The 20,843-nt window shown below is 46.7% G+C and overlaps 1 protein-coding gene across 1 annotated transcript in view; it reads right to left on the bottom strand.

Annotated features, from left to right (window-relative positions):
• KIF13A (kinesin family member 13A) overlaps nt 1–20,843 on the bottom strand; it is a 210,870-nt gene that overhangs the window by 87,997 nt on the left and 102,030 nt on the right. The window lies entirely within an intron of this gene.

Below are 20,843 nucleotides of genomic sequence, written 5' to 3'. Positions count from 1 at the left end.
TTCTGGTAAGTATTAGTTTGAAAATCTAGATACAAAGATCCTATATGAAAATCCTCTGTTGTGTACAACAGTCATAGAAGATTAAGCTCTATGAGCCAAGATATGGAAGTAGGAACAGTGGATGTCATCCAAAAGTTCAGGCTCTGTGCACCACCAACGGGGTAAGTATGTTGTGTATTTTGAGCTCTGCTTTGGGAAGTGTGCCATCTACATTGACTCCCAAAATAAGCAGTGTTGAGTTAAGGGTGGGGTTTTTACCTAGTTTGGGGCAGGGGCAGGTGTGCGTGTGCGTGTAACCTTTTACACACTGCATAGTGATTTTGTAGAATATTTGATGGTCATTGCTGCTTATCTCTTATTGAAGTCTGAGCTGTTAAAACACTGAAGTGCAACTAGTCAAATTTTTCCTTGGCTTAGCGGATAGGCTGATGAGTTTAACTGCTCTCAGCTAAGGCATATTTTGAGAGATCAAAAGCATTTTTATTTATATATACACACAAATGACAATATTTGACTAAACAAAATATTGCGATTCATGTGTGTATATAAATAAAAATCGATTTTGATCCCACAACACATTCCTGATCTGAGAGCAGTTAAATTTATCAGCATATCTGCTAAGTCAAGGAAACGTATGTCTAGTTGCACTTCAAAGTGTTTAAACAGCTCAGTCTTAAATAAGAGATAAGTAGCAATGACCATCAAATATTCTACAAAAATATTCTACTACGCAGCGTGCAAAAAGTTAAAAACAAGCCTCCCATCCTTAACTTGACACTGCTTACACAGAGGGAGAGAAAAAGAGGAGAACCCCATTTGCTTTCCAGCATTGGATTGAATTACCTCAAGGTAAAAAGTATAAATTTCAAACAACACAAGGTGATGAATATATGGGATACAACATATATCTCCATGACTGGTAAGCAGACTCTTGTGAATTTAATAACTCAAATATGTCAAATGATGCAAGGATGTAGACAACTGCTGCAGTCTGGAATATGGCATTTTTGAAATTACCAGATACATCAGTGTTCTGTTACCTCAATTCATCATATAAAAGATTTTCACTCATTTATAATATATTGAATGATACACATTGTCCAGTCAAAACTATTCTGTACAACTTGAAATTAGTCTTGTTTACAGGCACGTCATTACCCATTAGCAGCTTAAAACAATCAGCAACTTCCTTTATTAGTGTCAGATTTCTGTGCCACAAATCTGTCAAATAATTAAAAATTTAGTCACTTCATGCCTTAGAAACAATTTTGCTGAAATACGCACTTTCTTTCTTCCCATATTTTTACTGCTAGTGAAATGCAGATGAAAACAGGATCTTTGTGGCTTAAGAGTTTGTTTCCTCCTGCAGTTTACTTTTTGGTTGAAGTCACAACCCTCCACAGTATTGCAACCATCTCCACAGTAAGTAATTGGGATGTCTTTCTTAGATGCTATGGTGATAAGCACTATAGAAAACACTAAAACAGACAGTTATCACGGATATTTGGGTGACGAATATGCAGCACCAATTAGAGGATCTAAGAATGCACAAACTTGCTTCTTCAGCCAACTCCTGATGGCACATTCTGGAGTTATCAAAGCATTCATTTCACAGGGAGCCACTTGCTTTTCTGCCAGATAAGAGTGCAAAGTTAAATGGTGATTGAGGTTGAATATGTATATTTCAAAGAGGGTAAAATTAAAATTCAGTAGTGAGCTTGTGGGGAAAGAAAACAGGAAATATCAAAAAAATTCTATTTCGGTACGGAAGAAGCATTGCACCCACTCCTGACCAGTAATAAAAGAGGAGGACCTCCAGCCTATCCCAAAAGAGAAGATGGAAATAAAGTGGTATGGAACATGTGTGACAGACATAATCTGGCCTGCAGAATCTTTATTACTGATGACAATGCAGATGTAGGCAAGACCATAGCTTGACTCTCAAGACCAGTTGAGTTTTTGCAGGGCTGGCAATCAGGAAAAAAAAAATAAAAAAAAATTGAGCACCACTTGCTCTGGAAGACATTCAGACACTGGTACAGAAACCTAAAGTGGCGTTTTTACAGAGTCACTTTTCAGAGCAGACCCACTCTAATATAGATGTATAGAGCATTGTTTAGTCTAGATGTTAAACTGTTATGGAATAAAATGAAACTTACTTTCAAAATGCCTTCACAAGAAAAAAAGAAGAATTTCAATTTCTATTATGTGGAATTATTAATTATTATTATTATTTTGCTAATGCAGTGGTATTGTTGATGGTAACTGCATGGAAACCAGGAAATTCTGAGCTATGGTTCCCACAGAAACCTCATCTCTTTCCTTTTTCATTAGCTTTTTGTTTTTAATTTTCATTAGAGGTTTTTTTGTTAAATTGTCACAAATTCTATGAGAATTATATAAAATTATGTAAATGTACATCTATGATTATAGAAAGTAAATGAAGTGCCTTTGTATTATACCGCTATATATTGTATTTGCTGAATAATCCCATGCTATCCACTGTTAATACTTTGCATTTCTATAGGACGTGTCATCAAAGTACTTTTTAAAAGTGGGTAGAACATCATTAAAATTCCATTTTACAGATAGCGTAAGTCAATTTACCCTTCCACAGAGTGAATCTTTGACAGATTTGGGAGCAAAACAGGTTTCCCAACTCATGGCATTATACCCATTGTCCTAACCACAGCTCCTCTTTACAATAGAGCAAGTGAAAATGACAGGCTCGTTTACACGAATATGTGGTTTGTGGCAAACTGGGGTATAAATCTACCCTGCACTAGTCTGCCGTGCACTAAGCATTGCTATAGACCCTGCTGCTGCACACTGAGGTGCTTAGTGCATTTTGATCCTTCTCTCTTTGAAACAGGAGTAGATTAAGGTACACTAGGAAACTTTTAGTGTTGGGCAGGAAGGTCCATACAGACACTTAGTGCACAGCAGGCAAGTGAGAGAGAGAGAGAGAATATCACCTCAGTTTGCCACGAACTAAATGTCTGTGTAGACCAGGCCTGCACAACTCGTAAAGCAGCGAGGGCCAAATTACTCCAAAGAAAACAGCTGAGGGCCGAAACCCACCCAGCCCTGAAACATAACCCTCCCCAGAACCGCCCACCCTGCGAAAACACCCCCCCCAGCACCACCCAGCCCCCCCAAACACCCCTCCCCCAAGCGCCGCCCGCCCCGCGGAAACAAACGCTCCTTCCCTAGCGCTGCCCCGCCGAAACAGCGGTATTGAACCTTGGTAATATGTTATAGCGGGCCCCTAAAGTAGTATAATTAAGATAAAAGAAAAATGTCTTTTTGCTAGAAGTAGAATAAGATCTTCCCCCCACTTTGTAATCAGTTGCTCTGTTGAATGAACGAGGTGCGACTTTGGAAGGCAGCACCTCCAGACAGCTGCAACCCTTGGAGAAGGGATGGGAGCCAGACCACATCAGTAGAACAGGTCAGCCACCGACTCGTAGCTCGCTACCTCAGGCCCCCACCCCCTGCCGCCCGCTCTCCTGCTCAGCCCCCCTCCCGCTCGCCTGCCCCCTCGCTTGCCTTCTCAGCCCCCCTCCTTGCCTACTCACCCCCCCCCACCACTGCCGCCCGCTTGCCTCCTCAGCCCCACCCCCCGGCCAGTGATGAGCTGCCAAAATCTAAACAACTGGTTCCCTCCTCACCCCACAAGGGGGTTGTGGAGCGCCTCCCCGGGACTCCTGCCCCATCCAACCCCCCTGCATTCCTTGACGCCCCCCCCGAGACCTCCACTCCATCCACCCCCCTTCCCTGTCCCCTGACTGCCCCCCGCTGCCCCATCCAACCCCTCCTCTCATTCCTGATGGCCCCCCGGGATTCCTGCCCCGTCCAACCACCCCTTCTCCCTGTCCCCTGACCGCCCCGGAACCCCTGCCCCTGACTACCCCCTATCCAACCTCCCCCTCCTTCCTGACGGCCCTCCTGGGACCCTTGCCCCCATTCAACACCCTCTGACCACCCCGACCCGTAACAACTCCCCCACTCCCCTGAACTCCCCTGTCCTCTATCCAACCCGCCCACTCCCTGCCCCCTTACTGCGCTGCCTGGAGGTGGCTGGCAGCACTACAGCCGCGCCGCTCGGCTGGAGCAGGGCTACTCCGCTGCCGCACAGCGCCTGGAGCACCGGGTCAGGCCGAGCTCGCCGCCTCCCCCTCCCCCCCCGCTTCCTGCAAATCATCTCAGGAGGGCAGAGAAGCGGTGCGGTGGCTTTGCGCTCAGGCCCAGGGAGACGGAGGCGGAGATGGAGATGAACTGGGGCGGGGGAGGATGCGGGGTGCCCGCGCCACAGCAGGTAACCCGGGGGGCGCGCAGGGGAACCACTCCCCACCCCAGCTCGCCTCCGCCTCCCTGGGCCTGAGCGCGAAGCTGCCGCACCGCTTCTCAGCCCTCCCAGGCTTCCCGCGTGAACAGCTGATTCACGGGAAGCGGGGCATTCAGGGGAGGAGGCAGAAGCAGAGCGGCGGTGAGCTGGGGCCAGCTCCCGGGCTCACCTGCCCCCCTGCCACTGCCCGCCTGCTCGCTCACCTCCTCAGCCCCCCTCGCTCACTCGCCAGTACAGGCCGTATGTTGTGCAGGCCTGGGGCAGACAAACCCTAAGGCTCCTTCAAGCTGGTTATCAAAACACTGACTTAAGGGTTCTTTCATTCTGTTGTGTTCTGCTCCAGAACTCTCTGCTGCACTAGCTGAGCTAGTTGTATAATCCAAAGTGAGGAAACCTTATAACACATGCAGAAGTGGGCACATTTAGGGTTGCTCTGGTAATCCACATCTATTAATATTTTGGTGACGAAACACAACCTTAAATTGTATTAATAGCACACATTCTGTATAAAAACAAAAATAATTTCTGATTTTTTTTGAAGTCGAGTGCACATTTTAAAAGTTCTTCTTTAAGGATATGTATTATGGAAGCTCCTTTTCCATCTTGACTAGAACATTGCTATCACAACTAAATTATCATCACAGCTTCAAGATGTTACTTAGCATAGTGCCTACAATTCGCCATCATTGTCCAGCAACAAACTCTGTTCATCTTACAATGAACACAGAGCTAAAACAACATACAAAGGTGAAAACTAAACATAAAACCTGCTAATACATTTTGACACAACCCAATGCTGACAGCAGAAAATGACAGAGAGAGAGAGAAATCAAATGAACTATTATTCTTAATCTGTCAAGAATCCATTTCTAGTAGGACACTGAACCAAAAATCTTTGCATCTGCTCCTTGGAAAGAATCATGTTTTCCTCTATGTTCTGAACAACATCAAGCCTGTGACATTCCTTGATAAATAATAATACAAACCATAGGCGCTGACTTTTATTTTTCCCTGGGGGTGCTCCACCTCAAGGCCTCACTCCCCAGAGGTGGCAGGTTTGGATAATTTTTGGTGGTGCCCAGAATGGGTCCAAGTCCCACCCCCGCTTAAGGCTCTGGGAGGGAGTTTGGGTGCTGGGTGCAGGCTCTGGCCTGGGGCACAAGAGGGGGTGCGGGCTCTGGGAGGGAGTTTGGGTGCTGGATGCAGGCTCTGGGCTGGGGCAGGGGATTGGGGTGCAGGAGAGGGTTTTGCTCAGGGAGGGAGTTTGGGTGCCGGAGGGGTGAGGGGTATGGGCTCTGGGAGGGAGTTTGGGTGTGGGGTGCAGACTCTGGGATGGGGTAGGGGTGCAGGAGGGGGTCAGTGCTTAGTTCCAGCGGTGTCAGCTCCCGAAAGTGACCTGCACACCCCTCTGGCAGCGGCTTGGCGTGGGGCACACACACACCCCGGTGCCACAGGGACAGACCGACTGCTTCCTGGAGCGGCGTGGACGGGCAGGAAGTTGCCTTAGGCTGTGTCTACACTGCCACTTTCAGCGCTAAAAATTTAGTCATTCAGGGGTGTGAAAAACACACACTTGAGTGACAAAAGTTTTAGCGCTGAAAAGCGCCAGTACAGACTGCACTTTATCGCTGGGAGCCATGCTCCCAGCAATAAAACTACCACCTCTCACTCAGGGGTGGTTATTTTTTTATTTTTTTTTATCGCTAGGGTCTCTCCCTCGGCAATAAACCAGGACTACACTACCCACGTCACAGCGTTGCCATGGCTGCGCTGTAACATGTAATACCGCTAGGCTGCCAGTGGTGGTGGCTGCAGCTGGGGGCCACTGGGCCTTTTTAAATCACCCAGGAGCAGCAGGAGGGGCCGGGATGCACATGGGGACAGCAGGCAGGGGTGGCAGGCAGGGCCAGGGGAGAGACCTGGCCACGAACACTGGTGGAGCCAGGCCCCCGGACCCTAAATATTCGTGGAGCCCGGGCACCACAGGCCCAGACAACTCACCGCCCCTGTCCGCCCCTCCCCCTAAAGCCTCGCCCTCACTCTGCCTCTTCTCACCCTGCTCCTCCCCTAAGACTCCACTCCACCCCCTCCCCCAAGGGTCCAACCCTCTCTGCCTCTTCCTGCCCCTCCTCCACCCTCTGAGGCCCCCCGCCCACCCTCCACCCCGCCCCCAGCCACCTGATCAGCTGATCGAGGTGCCCACCAAACAGCTGATCAGGGGCACCTGCCAAACAGATGTGGCTGATCGGTGCTGAGCACCCACCTCTTTTTCTCCCCCTCTCCCCCCCCCGTCAGTGCTCCAGCCCCACAGCACTCACAGAGTTGGTGCCTATGATACAAACAGACGTAAAGAAGAAATGTCTTCTCCGTTAGCATTAATCCTATTTGAAGCCTGTAAGTGAACTTTTCAACCTTTTAAATGTGTACATTAACTTTCTGTATGAAAATTAAAGGATTCCAACACACTTCCTCTCTTAGAATGATCACATTATAATACACAAAGATGTGTAACTTTTCAGATAGCAAGTATCAGAGGGGTAGCCGTGTTAGTGTGGATCTGTAAAAGCAGCAAAGAGTCCTGTGGCACCTTATAGACCAACAGACGTTTTCGAGCATGAGCTTTCATGGGTAAAATACGACGCATCCAATGTACATGCATCCAACGAAGTGGGTATTCACCCACGAAAGCTCACGCTCCAATACGTCTGTTAGTCTGTAAGGTGCCACAGGACTCTTTGCTGCCTTTTCAGATAGCATGCTTGTGAACATTTGGATCTTACTAACATGGTGTGACTGTGACTTTGAAATGAAGGAATGTTTTCTCACACCTGATCTATATATATAGCTTAGTTATTTCAAAGCCAAACTTCTTAAACCCAGTTACAGCACTGTATCTTGTCACTGTACATGCTAAATTTGACATTTAAAATAAAGCCTCTGAGTTATTCAAGAGAAAAGCTGCCTGTGAAAAGCTCATAGTTGGCGGGGGGGAGGGGGGGAGAGTGTCACGAGATAAATTCAAACTGAATTTTTATTAAACTTCCCACACAAAAAGTTTGCTTCTGGATGAAGACCAAGCCTCAGAAAATTTAAACCAAAAGATATTTAACAAGTAAAAAATAAGCCACTGAAAATAAGTTGGAACAGAATCGCTCTCTTGTTCATAAACGTCACAACACAAACCATTTTTAGAATTAGAGATTCACTAGGGGTACACTAAGAATCCCTCTTAGTCCTCTGTACACACTCCTCTTCCCTCACCCCAATTCTTTCCTCTGCTCCAAATCACTTCCATGCAGTTTGAAAGCCTTGATCTCGGAGTAAGATCCATGCAGTCAGACCTCTACACTCTTGTGGAAACTCACTGATTATACTGGTTGTGACAGTCTGATGTTCACCACTTTTACAAGACTATGATAAATTTTGTACAAAGTATGCTTGTGAAATATTCTGCAACATCATCTGTCTCTTTGTATTCAGGACACAATTGTTCCCATTTGTGAATTTTCTGAGAGGTGGGAAACCATGGTGTGGAGGGTTCTGGTTTTGCTTGTCTGCCAGATCTAGCTGGTGCTTTTGGTCTCTCCCACTCTTTCCTCAGCCTGCTAGGTTTTCAGCTCTAGGGTTCACTGAAGTGCTTGCTTCTGGGCCTCAGCTTCTTTGGCTCGCAGCTCTACGGCTCACTGATGTGCTAACTCCTCAGCTTGCTTCTGAATCCCTATTTCCAGTTCCCTTAGCTCCAAGATTCACTGATGTTCTCTCTTTTCCTGCCACCTGCCAACTTTGAAACCGCATCACTGATGCCCATCTTTCTGCCTTTTTTCCCCCTACTTCCCTTTCCCAAAATAAGCAAACAGAAAATAACAAACTTGTAACCTTCTTTTTGACTGTTCTTAGCTGGTGCATTTAAAGTCTCACTTAAAATCTCTACACCAGTGTATGAATTGCAAATCTCACTCAGAACAAGCTGTGCATTTCACCGTGCTTGCTGCGCCACTGTGACGGGGTCAACCTGGACTGCGGGACTGCTGAGCCCTCCAGACCCACCAGCCCAGGCTGTCCCTCACACTGTGATGCTGATGACAAAGCTACAAACCTCTGATAGGAACTGCACTTACACAGCCATCCACAGGCCAGGACACAACTGAATTACATGAATGATTTCCCAGTCACTCATGAACCTTAATAAAGAAGCTCCAGCCAATTCCCCACCCTTGCACCCCAGAACTGCATTGTCTTGCACTGGTCAGAAGCCAGGCCAGTGTAAGCTCATTACCTAGTTCGCCACTCCAACAAAAGGATGGTGGACGTGCAACAGCCCTTGTTAACCTCAGCTGAGATTTCCCAGGTATTTCAACCAAAACACACTGTTTTAGGTAAAATATAAAACAGATTTCTTAACTACAGAAAGATAGATTTTAAGTGATTATAAGTGGTAGGTATAAAGGTCAGAGACAGTTACCTTAAGAAAATAAAGTCAGCATGTTTTCTAAATCCTAAACTTTTAGTTTAAGCAAAAGTTTAAGCAAAAAATGTCTCACCCTGAAAGATGATACAAGCAGGTTACAGTTCCTCAATATACAGGCTGGGACTACCTTCCAAGGTGGGACCACCCTTCCCCAGTTCAAAGTCTTTGTCCTCCAGATGTTCCACTAGGTTTGAGATGGCGGTGGAGGAGAGAAGCCACGTGATAATGTCACTTATCTCCTTTGTATTTTCTTCCAGCTTGCTGGAAAGATCTTTGCTGTGACGTGCCTCAGTCCACCCCCATGCTGTACATGCCGCCTCCTAGAAATCTCTAGAACAGCGGATTGTGTGTTGATGAGCCATTAATGCCATCTAGCTATTGATGGCTACCCCTTTGTTGTAACTGAAAGATTGGTTGTGAGTGTTCAGAGCCTCAACATATTTCAGTAGCACATATAATAATACTTCATAACATCACATACGATAGTACATACAATCCAACAGGTTCTTATTGTTCAGCAGATCAAGACTGACAAAATGATACCTCACAAAGCATAATTTGTACAAGAAATATCATAATAATATCACAGTGGTGATTATGGGGGTTCCAGGGTGCTACTTTGAGGTACAGAATGTCACAGAGGTATCATTTGAAATGACAATTTGCTGAACATTATTGTCCTAGTAAAATATGTATATCAACATTGTATGTGAAGTTATAAGATTCTACTCTGTATCACTGCTATGTCTACACTGGCAATTGAACAACAAAACGTTTGTCTTTCAGAGGTGTTAAACACCCTCTCCCCCCACAACCTCCAAAGACAAACAATTTGCTGCGACAAGTGCTGCTCCTGCCGACAACATGAACACTGCTCATTGGGGCTAGAAGTATTTTTGTTGGCAGGAGAGCCAACAAACAGCAGCTACATTGCGTGACTTTTAGCAGCACGGCTGTGCCAATACAGCCATGTCGCTAAAAGCTGTGTAGTGTAGACATAGCCTTAGAAACAAACGGCAGACTAACACCCAGGTGTTAAAAAACTAAGGTGTGAATTAGAAATCTACATTCCAACATAGGGAGGAGTCAGACCTCAGGTCCACAAGAGACTACTTGTCGCCTGTACACCAGCTGGGGGGGACTCCTCAAAGAGAGGAGAATGGTACAAGAATGAGGCCTCCAAATCACCTCTTTCTCCCCCCCATCTCTACTCACAGTAGTTATAATGCTTGAAAGACAAAGAAAGCCTCATTGAACTGGGGGAGGGGTGGTCCTGGCTGGAATGCTTTTCAGCCAGTACAGGTTGCTGTATACATATGATGAGACAAAACCTTTTTGCTTTTAAGACACTTAGATTGTTAAATTAGGTATTAGCTTGTGTTTTACTCATTTCTTTTGTAATCAATCCTCACTTTTATGAATCATTACTTGTAATCATTTAAAATCCATCTTTCTGTAGTTAATAACCTTATCCTATTGTTTTATTTTAACCAGTGTATTTGGATCGGGGTGGGCAAACTTTTTGGCCCGAGGGCCACATGGAGGTTGCACAACCATATGGAGGGCCGGGTAGGGAAGGCTGTGCCTCCCCAAACAGTCTGGCCTCTGCCCCCTAAGCACTCCCTCCCACTTCTCGTCCCCTGACTTCCCCCCTCAGAACCCCCACACATCCAACCCTCCCTGCTCCTTATCCCCTGACCGTCCCCTCCTGGGACCCCCGCCCCCTATCCAAACCCCCTGCTACCTGTCCCGACTGCCCCAACCCCTATCCACACCCCCGCCCTCTGACAGCCCCCCCAGGACTCCCACCCCCTATCCAACCGCCTTCTGCTCCTCGTCCCCTGACTACCCCCTCCTGGGACCCCCCGCCCCTGTGTCCCCCCGGGATCCCACCCCCTTATCCAACTCCCACTGCTCCCTGTCCCGATTGCCCTCCCTACCCCTACCCACATCCTCACCCCCTGACAGGCCCCCCGGGACTCCCATTCCCAACCCTCCCTGTTCCCCATCCCCTGACCACCACCCCCAGAACCTCCACCCCATCCAACCAGCCCCTCTTCCTTGACTGCCCCCCAGAATCCCCACGCTCCCTGCCCCCTTACCAGCAGCACGCTGCCCAGCGGGAGTGGCGGACCAGAGTGCCACCCTCGCAGTGGCGTGGCTGCGGGGGAGGGAGGACAGTGGGGGAGGGGCCAGGGACTAGGCTCCCCTGCCGGGAGCTCAGGAGCTGGGCAAGACGGTCCAATCAGTTGGATGTGGCCCACGGGCCGTAGTCTGCCCACGTCTGGTTTGGATTAAAGTGTGTGGGAAACTCCATTTGGGATAACAAAGACATGCATATCATTTTCCTTTAATGAAATGACAGACTTTCTACAAGCTTGTATTGTTCAGGAGGGTACTGAGCAGTACAAGACGCACATTTCTGGGGGAAGTCTGGGACTAGGAACCTGCTGGTATTCTGCAGTGTAATTCATGAGTGGCTAACTAGTAGCACTCAATACTGTGCAGCTGGGAGAAAGTTACATGCTGCAGGCTGTATGTTAACTGGCCAAGAGTGGCTGTCCATCAGTAAAGCAGTGTAAAAGGCATCCCTGGCTGGAGAACTGAGGAGACACAGCTATTCAGCAGTCCAGGTTGTGCCCTGAGGAATGTCAGACTCAGTCTCTGTGTGAGGATGTAAAAATCCACCCACGTAAATCTCATTGCAAGATCATGTTCCACATCTATACCAGTGATACTTAGACTGAGGCTTGGGAGCCGGAAGTGGCTCTTTAATGTGACTCCTGCAACTCTTCGCAGCACATGATATTAAAACAGAGTGTGATTTAATTAACAACAAATCTCAGTTATTAACCAATCATGATGCTTTTACTAGGTTATTAACCACTTGCAGAATACTTGGTCAGCCATTCTGCTGGGAGAATTTTGTGTGTATAGTAACTGAAATAGTAATAAAATAGTAATAGTAAATGAAACAATTAATGTGTTGTGGTTCTTTTGGGTAATGTTGATCACTAACTTAGCTCCTGAGACACTGAGGTCTGAGTATCACTGATTTATACAATTTGTCTCTTGGGTTGGTGATGGATGAGGGAGAAGGGTCAGCCACAACACACAGATGACAAATTTTAATCCTCTCCTTCCCACAAAACCCTACAGGCAAAAAGTGAGTAGACTGTAAAATGTTGATAGTTTATTTCATAATCTCCACTTCTAATCACTGCTGAGCACTTGATCTCAAATTCAGTTGTGGGAAAAACTGATTTTAGTGGCAACGCTCTTCCTTTTAGAAGTCTAGTACTTTCATACCTCAAACATGTCAATTTGAAGAAAAAGTCAGTGGAACAAATTAGTGAAAGGGAGAGTGAAGTCTCTGGTCTACACACCCCATAAGATTAATATAGTTTCAAACATCAGATGTGACATTTTGGGCACTTTACTTTTCTGCAACTCCAGTTTTCCTTTTTTGGCTCTGGACATTCTAGACACTTGATGGATTCATATACAACTTATGAAACTTCAGGTGAGTCAAAGTTTATTTACTGTGTAATCTCTGACCCAGTGAGATGCTTCATTTTGGGGAATACACCAAGTACGCCCCTCTGATACTTGACACCAAATATGCTGAAGCCTCAACAAATAATGGGGGGTTGTGAAGAATAATGTTTATTGTTGCAACATTCAGCTGTATTTCTGCAGTCGAACATGAGATTCCTGTGAGGCGCCATTAGACCTAGCCCGCTTTGGTTCCTTTGCTCTGTGAGAGCTCCTGACACTGGAAGGACCCGGGGTCTCGGAGTCCAATGTGCTCGGCGCTGTTGGTACCGAGGTGGACTTGACTGGTAAGGATTGCGTCTTTTTGGCTAATTCCCTCTGAGGAGAAGTTTGAGCCCCCTTTTTAGTTGCTTTTTTGGGTAAAGGCTCCTGATGAGCAGCAGTAGAAGCAGGTCCTCTGTCAGAAGCTGCTGATGAAGACCATTGGCCTGGAGGGATACAAGACCCAGGGTCCAAAGCTGGTCGCAATGATTTCTTCATCATGAGCAATTTCAGTTGGAGATCTCTCGCTTTCTTGGTTCTAGCTGCGAGACTGCAACAATCTGGACACTATTGCATGCTGTGGGCCTCACCGAGACACCAAATGCACTGTGCCTGTCCGTCAGAGACCAGGATAGAAAGTCTCCAAGTCAGACAGCATTTGAAATCTGGTGATCCAGACATGCCAGATACATTTGTCTGTGAAACGTAACAAAGGGGAACAGACAGTCTACTGAAACCTAACTGTCTACCGAGGGTAGATAACTAGAAAAAGGAAGATTTTTTTTTAAATAAATGAAATGTATAAAGGATAACTAACTATTACTTATGCTATCTCAAACTATGAGCTATCTAACTCTAATCTATCTAGTGCTCTGACTCAAGTTAAAGGCAGTAGAGAAGGAACTGAGGGACAATGGGCTACGCACCGCTATGTAACCATTCGGAATGGCACAAGACAGCAACGGCGCGTGTGCAATCCATCTGGGCACAGCTACCACAAATCTCCAATTACAGGTGCAGGGCATCAAGACATCTAAAGTGGAGCACCACAGGGACACTCCTCGAAGAAGAACAGGTGTGTTACTTTTTTAAAAACCTGCTAGCTAGCAATTTTAAAAACCAAATGTAGACATGGAAAATTGTATTTCCTTCACCCTCAACCAGTTAACTCTTGTTAAAAATACAACTTTCTCTGTCTAGCTTAGGATTTTAAAACATTAGTTTAAACAAGTTTTTTTAACAAGACACCTTTGATTCTTTTTTAGACATACCCTTAAACTTTGCCTTGACTGGAATTTCATGGTGTGCTGTTAGAACATGTTCTAACTATTGTGCCCTAGAGCTCTGCTGTTGATGAGGCAATGCTGATTTTAACATATGCCAAACTGGGAGAGATGAAGAGTAGGGTCCTTCCCTTGACCAGTTTAGCATGTACTAAAGTAAAATTTGTCTCATCCAGTTTTAGGATGTGATAGTTATTGCTAGTTAATAGGTCAAAACACTCAGGGGCAACACTAGGGAGGGGCAGGAATGGTCACATGCCCCTCCCCAGACACCCTGGAGGGGGCACATTCCAGAGGGGAAGATTCCCTGTCTTGTCCCGCCCACCCAGTTACAGCTGTGCTCAGGTATGTGCCGAGGAGAGGCGCTCACTGGAGTCGCTTTGCTTGCTGCTGCCTGCCCGGTGGGCAAAATGGGGAGCTTCTTTCTTGCAGTGATGGGGCAAAATGGGAGGGAGGAATGGAGGGATCAGGGAGGAAGTGGGGGCTGCCAGGGACACTGGATGCTCATGGAGAGGGGGAGGCAGCATAGGTCAGGGCTGGGAGCCTGCATGGTGGGTGTGTGGCTGCAGTAAGGAAAGAGAAGAGCCATGTGGCCTAGATGGGTGTCTGGAGGGGCAGCAGGACCAGGGGCTAGCGATGGCGGTGTGTGTGTGTGTGTGTGTGTGTGTTTGGGCGAGAAATAAACCCCTGGGGGATTTCTGGGGGAGACTGGGGAAGGCAGCATCAGGGCGGAGGGGTGAGGATTTCCAAGCCCTTCAGTGCTGTAAATGATTTGGCCTCTAGGTCAGTCAGCCTGGCACTTCTTGCCTGCACTAAATTCACTGTTTTATTTTTTTAAAGATTGAAACAAAGAGAAGCACTGAGCACCTCTCTGGCTTGTAGGAAAAGAGTGGGGTAGAATCTATGTGTACATATGTAGTGGTAGCCCAGGGGCAAGTACTTGCTCGCTCACTCACTCCATTGCCCTCCCACCCAGAATCCTAGGTCAGAATTAAAATACCCCAGATTTCCTCCCTCGCATGATGAATCCCTTACGATTAATTATGGTAAGACCACAATTCCCAGGGATTTTCTGTTCATGCCATCGTGTCTGCAGACAAGCAAATTTCACTTTCCTAAGGCCCCTACTATTGGGGTTGACAAGAGCAGCTCAAGGCCAGCTGAGTTCTCTTGGCTGGGGTGTATCTGCCTGAGCTCTCTGGTGGATGCTCAAGTGGTTTGAACTGGGATTTTCTAACACGTCCAGTGCCCCTTCCTTGTTTCCTTGCCCCTCTCCTGAATGGGCAGGTCTAAACTGGGAAAATAGGCAATGGTTAAAAACGTGTTAGCTAACATGCTTGAACTATCATGTTTTTCAATACAACCTACTTCCTAGTCTAGACAGGGTAGGTCAATGTCATATCCCCACATTCCTTTATTCCCTCAGGTATAGACTTTAAAGTGGGTAAACTGCTCTATTGTTTAGTAAGCAGGGCTGTGGGCGTGTTTTCCAGCAACATGTCTTTTGGTTTTCATTATTCACCCTCTCTCAAAGCCTTGAGACAGAAGCAGTTGCTGACCCTAGGCTCCTCAGAGAGCCATAATTTGTATCTAATGCTGGAAGAGCTGTACAGCATGTTTAGCTGATGGCCTCCTTTCACGCTATGCCCTTAGCAGCACATTCTGAGGTGGCACCTCATTATATTGGGTTGCTGTAGGTCCACAGCATATTTGCCCTATTCCCAGAGTAGCATTTTGGTGGGAGTCACTTCCAGCTCACAAGAGAGTCACTTCCAGCTCACATTGGAAATACAGAAAGTAGCATTGATGGCAATGTTTTCACTGTAAAGAGTTTGCCAAGAAAGTACAAGGACAAAGTGTTGTTAGCTGCTCTCTTGCACCAGGTGCTAAGTACATAACAGGTGAGCAGTGATCCTGAGGGTCACTTTAATGCACCCAAGCCTGCAATGGCTGAGAGTTACATGGATACATACTTCAATATTATTTCTATTACAATACGTGGATACCTAATCGGGGCTTATAAATGACAAGCTCTGAAAATACTGTATACAGAGTGGGGTATTAGAAGGTGTGCTGTATTGTATACAGTGCTGGGTTGGAAGGTCTGGCATATTTGTGTACAGTGTGGTATTGGAAGGTACACTATACTGTATTGTACACAGTGAGGTATTGAAATGTATGGCATATTGTTGCATTTTGAACGCTAGCGGTATAATTAGTATGTTGTAATTCAACTGACTCCAGTGAAATCACACCGGGGTAAAATTGGCCTAGTAGATGTAATTCTTTTTCTGTACTGCTGCAAAAATATCATATGGCTTACATAGTTCCAGAAATCCGCAACAAACATATATTAGTTATTGTTTATTCCGTGCACTTTAGTGTAAGGAAAACTAAAATGAAAATGGAAATTTAAGGCTTAAGCCATAAAACAAGCAAGTCAAATGTATAACTGAAGTGACTGAGCAACACAATAGGTCTCCTACTGGAACTGAGCACATGCTGTCCTAACCTTTGCAAAGCACATTTCGAATGTGTCTCGAGAAGGTAAAATAAAAGGTCTATTTTAAATATATATACCGAGTGTCATTTAATTACACCAAATGGTACCCTGGCAGATAGTCAGCAATTCTGCAATCTATCGTTGATGAGTGTTATGAGAAAACAATGCAAAAAACCCTAATAAATAATCCTCATAATAAATAACATGGCCCTTTAGCCACATAGCAGCTTGTTCATAGGAGTACAACAGGCAGTAGAACAAGCCTTGGTAATAGATACTGAGTGGGACACACCACTGAATCACTCCATTTAGCAAATTAGCGAGTAAGAGAAAGTTACTCACCTTGCAGTGTGTCCCTGTGGGTGCTCCACTCTAGGTGACGGTGCGTCCCGGCGCCGTTGATTGGAGATTTTCGGTAGCAGTGCCTGGTGGGGACACACGCACTTGGTATCTCCCGCTTCATTGGAATCTTCCTGAGTGTGTGCATCCCGCACCCTCCTCAGTTCCTTCTCTACCGTGGAGAATCATACTAGTACTCCAAAGTAGAGGGGAGGAGGGTGGAGAGTGGAGCACCCACAGGGACACACATCTCGAAGAACCTCAATAACTGTCTCTTCTTCGAGTGCTGTCCCTGTGGGTGCTCCACTCTAGGTGAATGGGTGGCAGTACCAACTATGGTTGGTGGAACTTTGGAGATGCAGCAGTGAGTACTGTAGATAGTACTGTATGGCCTACTATGGCGTCTGCCATGGTATCTTGTGTGATAGCATAGTGTTTGGCAAACGTGTGTTCAGATGACTGTGTAACCGCTTTACAGATGTCAGAAATGGGTATGTTATGAAGGAAGGCAACGGCTGTCGACATAGCTCGAGTGGAATGAGTTCTAATGCCTTCGGGTGGTTGAATATTTTGAATACGGTAAGAGGATCTGATGCAGTCAGAGATCCACTTGGACAGACATTGCACAGAGATAGCCGTACCTTTCGATCTTTCGGTGGTGGAGACAAAGAGTCATGGAGATTTGCGAAATGGGTTAGTCCTGTCTAAATAAAAGGCGATTGTTCGTCTAACGTCAAGAATGTGCAGGATTGCCTCATGTGGTTTCTTGTGAGGTTTGGGATAGAAAGTAGGTAAGTATATAGGTTGGTTAAGGTGGAAGGTGGATATCACCTTAGGGAGAAATTTAGGATGTGGTCTCAGAGTGACTGTGTCTTTGGAGAAGATTGTGTAGGGAGGATGAGCCATCAGGGCGCTTATTTCACCTACTCTCCTTGCTGATGTTATTGCAACTAAGAAAGCTACCTTCATGGACATATGGAGAAGAGAGGAGGTAGCCAAGGACTCGAATAGAGGTTTCATGAGAGCGTGAAGAACAAGGTTAAGATTCCATGTAGCTGCCATTGGGTAAATTTCAGGGTAGAGATTTTGCAGGCCCGTGAGAAATCGTTTTATGGTTGGGTGGGTAAAGAGTGAATAACCGTCTAACAAGTCGTGGAAGGTGGTGAATGCTGCCAGGTGTACCTTGATGGAGCTTAGTGAAAGTCCATCCTGTTTTAGTTTCAGGAGGTAGTCTAGAATGTTAGGAAGAGTCACCATATTGGGCAGTAAGTGATTACGTGAGCACCAGAGAGCGAAACGCTTCCACTTCTGCAAGTAGGTTTTACGAGTGGAGTCTTTTCTACTGTGCAGGAGGACGTATCGGACTTGCTCGGAACAGGCTAGCTCATGGGTTTGGAACCATGAAGGAACCAGGGTGTGAGGTGGAGCTTTTGGCGCTGGAGGTGAAGAACCCGTCCATTGTCCTGGGAAAGGAGATCTGGCCTGTTGGGGAGATACCATGGATGACGGGAAGACATGCGGAGTAGGTAAGGGTACCACGTCTGTTTCGGCCAAGCCAGGGCAATAAGTATGACCCGGACCTTGTCATCTATGATCTTCCGAAGAACCCTGTGGAGCAGAGGGATTGGTGGGAAGGGGTATAGGAGAGAGTTGTTCCACAAGACAAACAATGCATCTCCTAGGGATGCAGTCCCGAGTCCCACTCTGGAGCAAAACAGGCGACATTTTTGATCCTGGGTTGTGGCAAAGAGGTCTATTGACGGGGTGCCCTAGAGGCAGAAGAGCTGTTGAAGTTTTGCGGGGTGCAGTTCCCGTTTGTGTTCTGTTGAGAAGTGCCTGCTGAGTGCGTCGGCAGTAGTGTTGTGGCAACCTGGTAGGTAGGAAGCAATGATCTGTATTTGATGTTGTGTGCACCAATTCCATAGTCAGATGGCTTCCATGCAAAGGGAATGTGATCGGGCTCCCCCTGTCTGCTGATGTAGTACATACATGCTATGTTGTCTGTTAAGACCCAAATAGATTTATTCCTTATGAGAGGAAGAAAGTGAAGGCACGCTCATCTCACTGCTCTGGGCCCTAAGAGATTTATGTGTAGGTGCGTCTCTGATGCGGACCACCGGCCTTGTGCCCTGTGTCCCCCTAGTTGCGCTCCACAACTGATTAGGGAAGCGTCCGTGGTAAATATGAGCATTGGGGATCATTGCTGGAAGGAAACCCCCATGCAGAGGTTCTCTGGTCTTGTCCACCAATGTAGGGAAGCTAGAACATTGAGAGGAGGAGTTAACAGCATCCCTAAGGTGTGTCTGTTGGGTTTGAAATTGGAATTGAGCCAGCCCTGAAGACATCTCATGTGTAGCCTGGCGTACTGAACCACGAAGGTGGTGGCTGCCGTGTGACCAAGGAGCTGTAGACAGATTCTTGCCTGTGTCTTGAGACGAATAGAGAGTGTGCGTATGAGCTGTGTGATTGCGAGGAATCTGTGATATGGGAGTGAGGCCCTGCTCTGGTTTGAGCCGAGATGAGCTCCAATGAACTCAATCTGTTGTGTAGGTGTCAGGGTGGATTTTTGGATGTTTATTTGGAGGCCTAGGCTGTGAAAGAGAGAGATGGCAAAATGGGTAGCTTGAAGTGCCTCACCATTGGAGTCGCCCTTCATGAGGCAATAGTCCAGGTAGGGAACAGCATGAGCCCATGTTTGCGGAGGTGAGCCATGACCACGGCTAGAGTCTTGGAAAAAACTCTCGGCGCTGTGGAGAGTCAGAAAGGAAGAACTCTGTATTGAAAATGGTCGTGACCAATTGTGAATCGTAGGAAGCATCTGTGAGCTGGATGAATTGATATATGAAAATAAGTGCCCTGTAGGTCGAGGGCTGTGAACCAGTCCCCTTGATCCAGTGCAGGAATTAATGTGCCCAGTGTGACCATCTTGAATCTTTGTATCCTCACGAATTTGTTCAGTCCTTGTAGATCTAGTATAGGCCTCCATCCCCTGGTCCTTTTCTGAGTCAGAAAGTAATGGGAGTAGAAACCTCTCTCGATGTTGCATTGACACAGGTTCCACAGCACCTAGTTGTAGAAGTTGCGCCACTTCTGTGCGAAGTAAGCGCTCATGAGAAGGGTCCCTGAAGAGGGATGGGGAAGGGTAGGATATAAATGGGATAGAGTAATCGGACTGAACTATTTCGAAGACCCAGCAGTCCTGTGTAATCCGCTGCCAGGTATGTTGGAAACTCTGGAGGCGGTGGCCAAATGGGCAAGTAGACGGTGGAATCAAGGGGTGGTCGTGCAGACCCTCAACCAACATTTCAAAATTATTGTTTATTCCCTGATGGACAGAAGCTGGTTGCCTGAGTTTGATTTTGTCTGCGCTGTGTCGTGTGGTCTGGGTTGAGGACGAAAATACTGTTGTGTGTGTGGTCTTTGGTACAGTTGGTATGGTTGTCTCCTGGGAAGAGTTGGGTGAATGCCCAGAGTGTGCAGTGTCGCTCTAGAATCTTTCATGGTGTGAAGGAGTTAATAAGTTTTTTTGGAGAAAAGTTTGTCCTTATCAAAGGGGAGGTCTTCCACTTTGGTCTGCAGTTCTTTAGGGATGCCGGATGCAGAGAGCCATGAAGATCTCCGCATAACCGCAGTAGTACGGGCTGCTGTATCCACCGTGTCTAGAGATGCCTGTAGGGCCGTTCTGGAAACCAGTTGGCCCTCAGTCAGGATTGATTTGAAGTTTGCTCTCCCATCCTCCGGAATGTAGGAGGCAAATTCAAAAAGTTTATTGTAATTATCAAAGTCGTAGCTGGCGAGGAGGGCAAAATAGTCTGCAATTTTGAATTGTAGAGTGGATGACGAATAAACCTTGCGACCCAAGACATCAAGGCATCTAAGGTCCTTGTCTTGCGGGGTGGGCCGATATTGTGACTGTTTTGTCCTCTGTGCGACTGCATCCATGACAAGAGAGTTCAGTGGTGGATGAGAAAATAGGAAGTCAGCATCCTTAGCAGGGACATAGTATTTACGTTCGGCCTTTTTGCAAGTTGGTACTAAAGAAGCTGGGGTTTGCCAGAGAGTGTCAGCTGGTTCCAGGAGCGCTTTGTTTATAGGGAGTGCGATCTTTGAGGGCACAGACGGTTGAAGGATTCTGAGGAGTCTGTGTTGTGTCTCCTGAATCTCTTCTAAGGGGATCTCTTGACTGAGTACCACCCTCCTGAAAAATTCTTGAAATTGTTTACAGTCGTCCACATTCTGTGGAGGCGGAGGGAAGAGGGCTCCATCCGGGGCTGATGGAGAGTTAGGGGTCGGTGAGTCAGGATATAGTGCGTAGCTCGCAGTTTCAGAAGGGGGCTCAGGCACCCTAGAAGTGGATGGAGCTGG

This window comes from Mauremys mutica, chromosome 2 (assembly GCF_020497125.1).
Source record: "Mauremys mutica isolate MM-2020 ecotype Southern chromosome 2, ASM2049712v1, whole genome shotgun sequence".
NCBI lineage: Eukaryota > Metazoa > Chordata > Testudines > Geoemydidae > Mauremys > Mauremys mutica.
The sequence above is the reverse complement of the archived record's forward strand: the minus strand, read 5'-3'. Positions and strand labels throughout refer to the sequence as shown.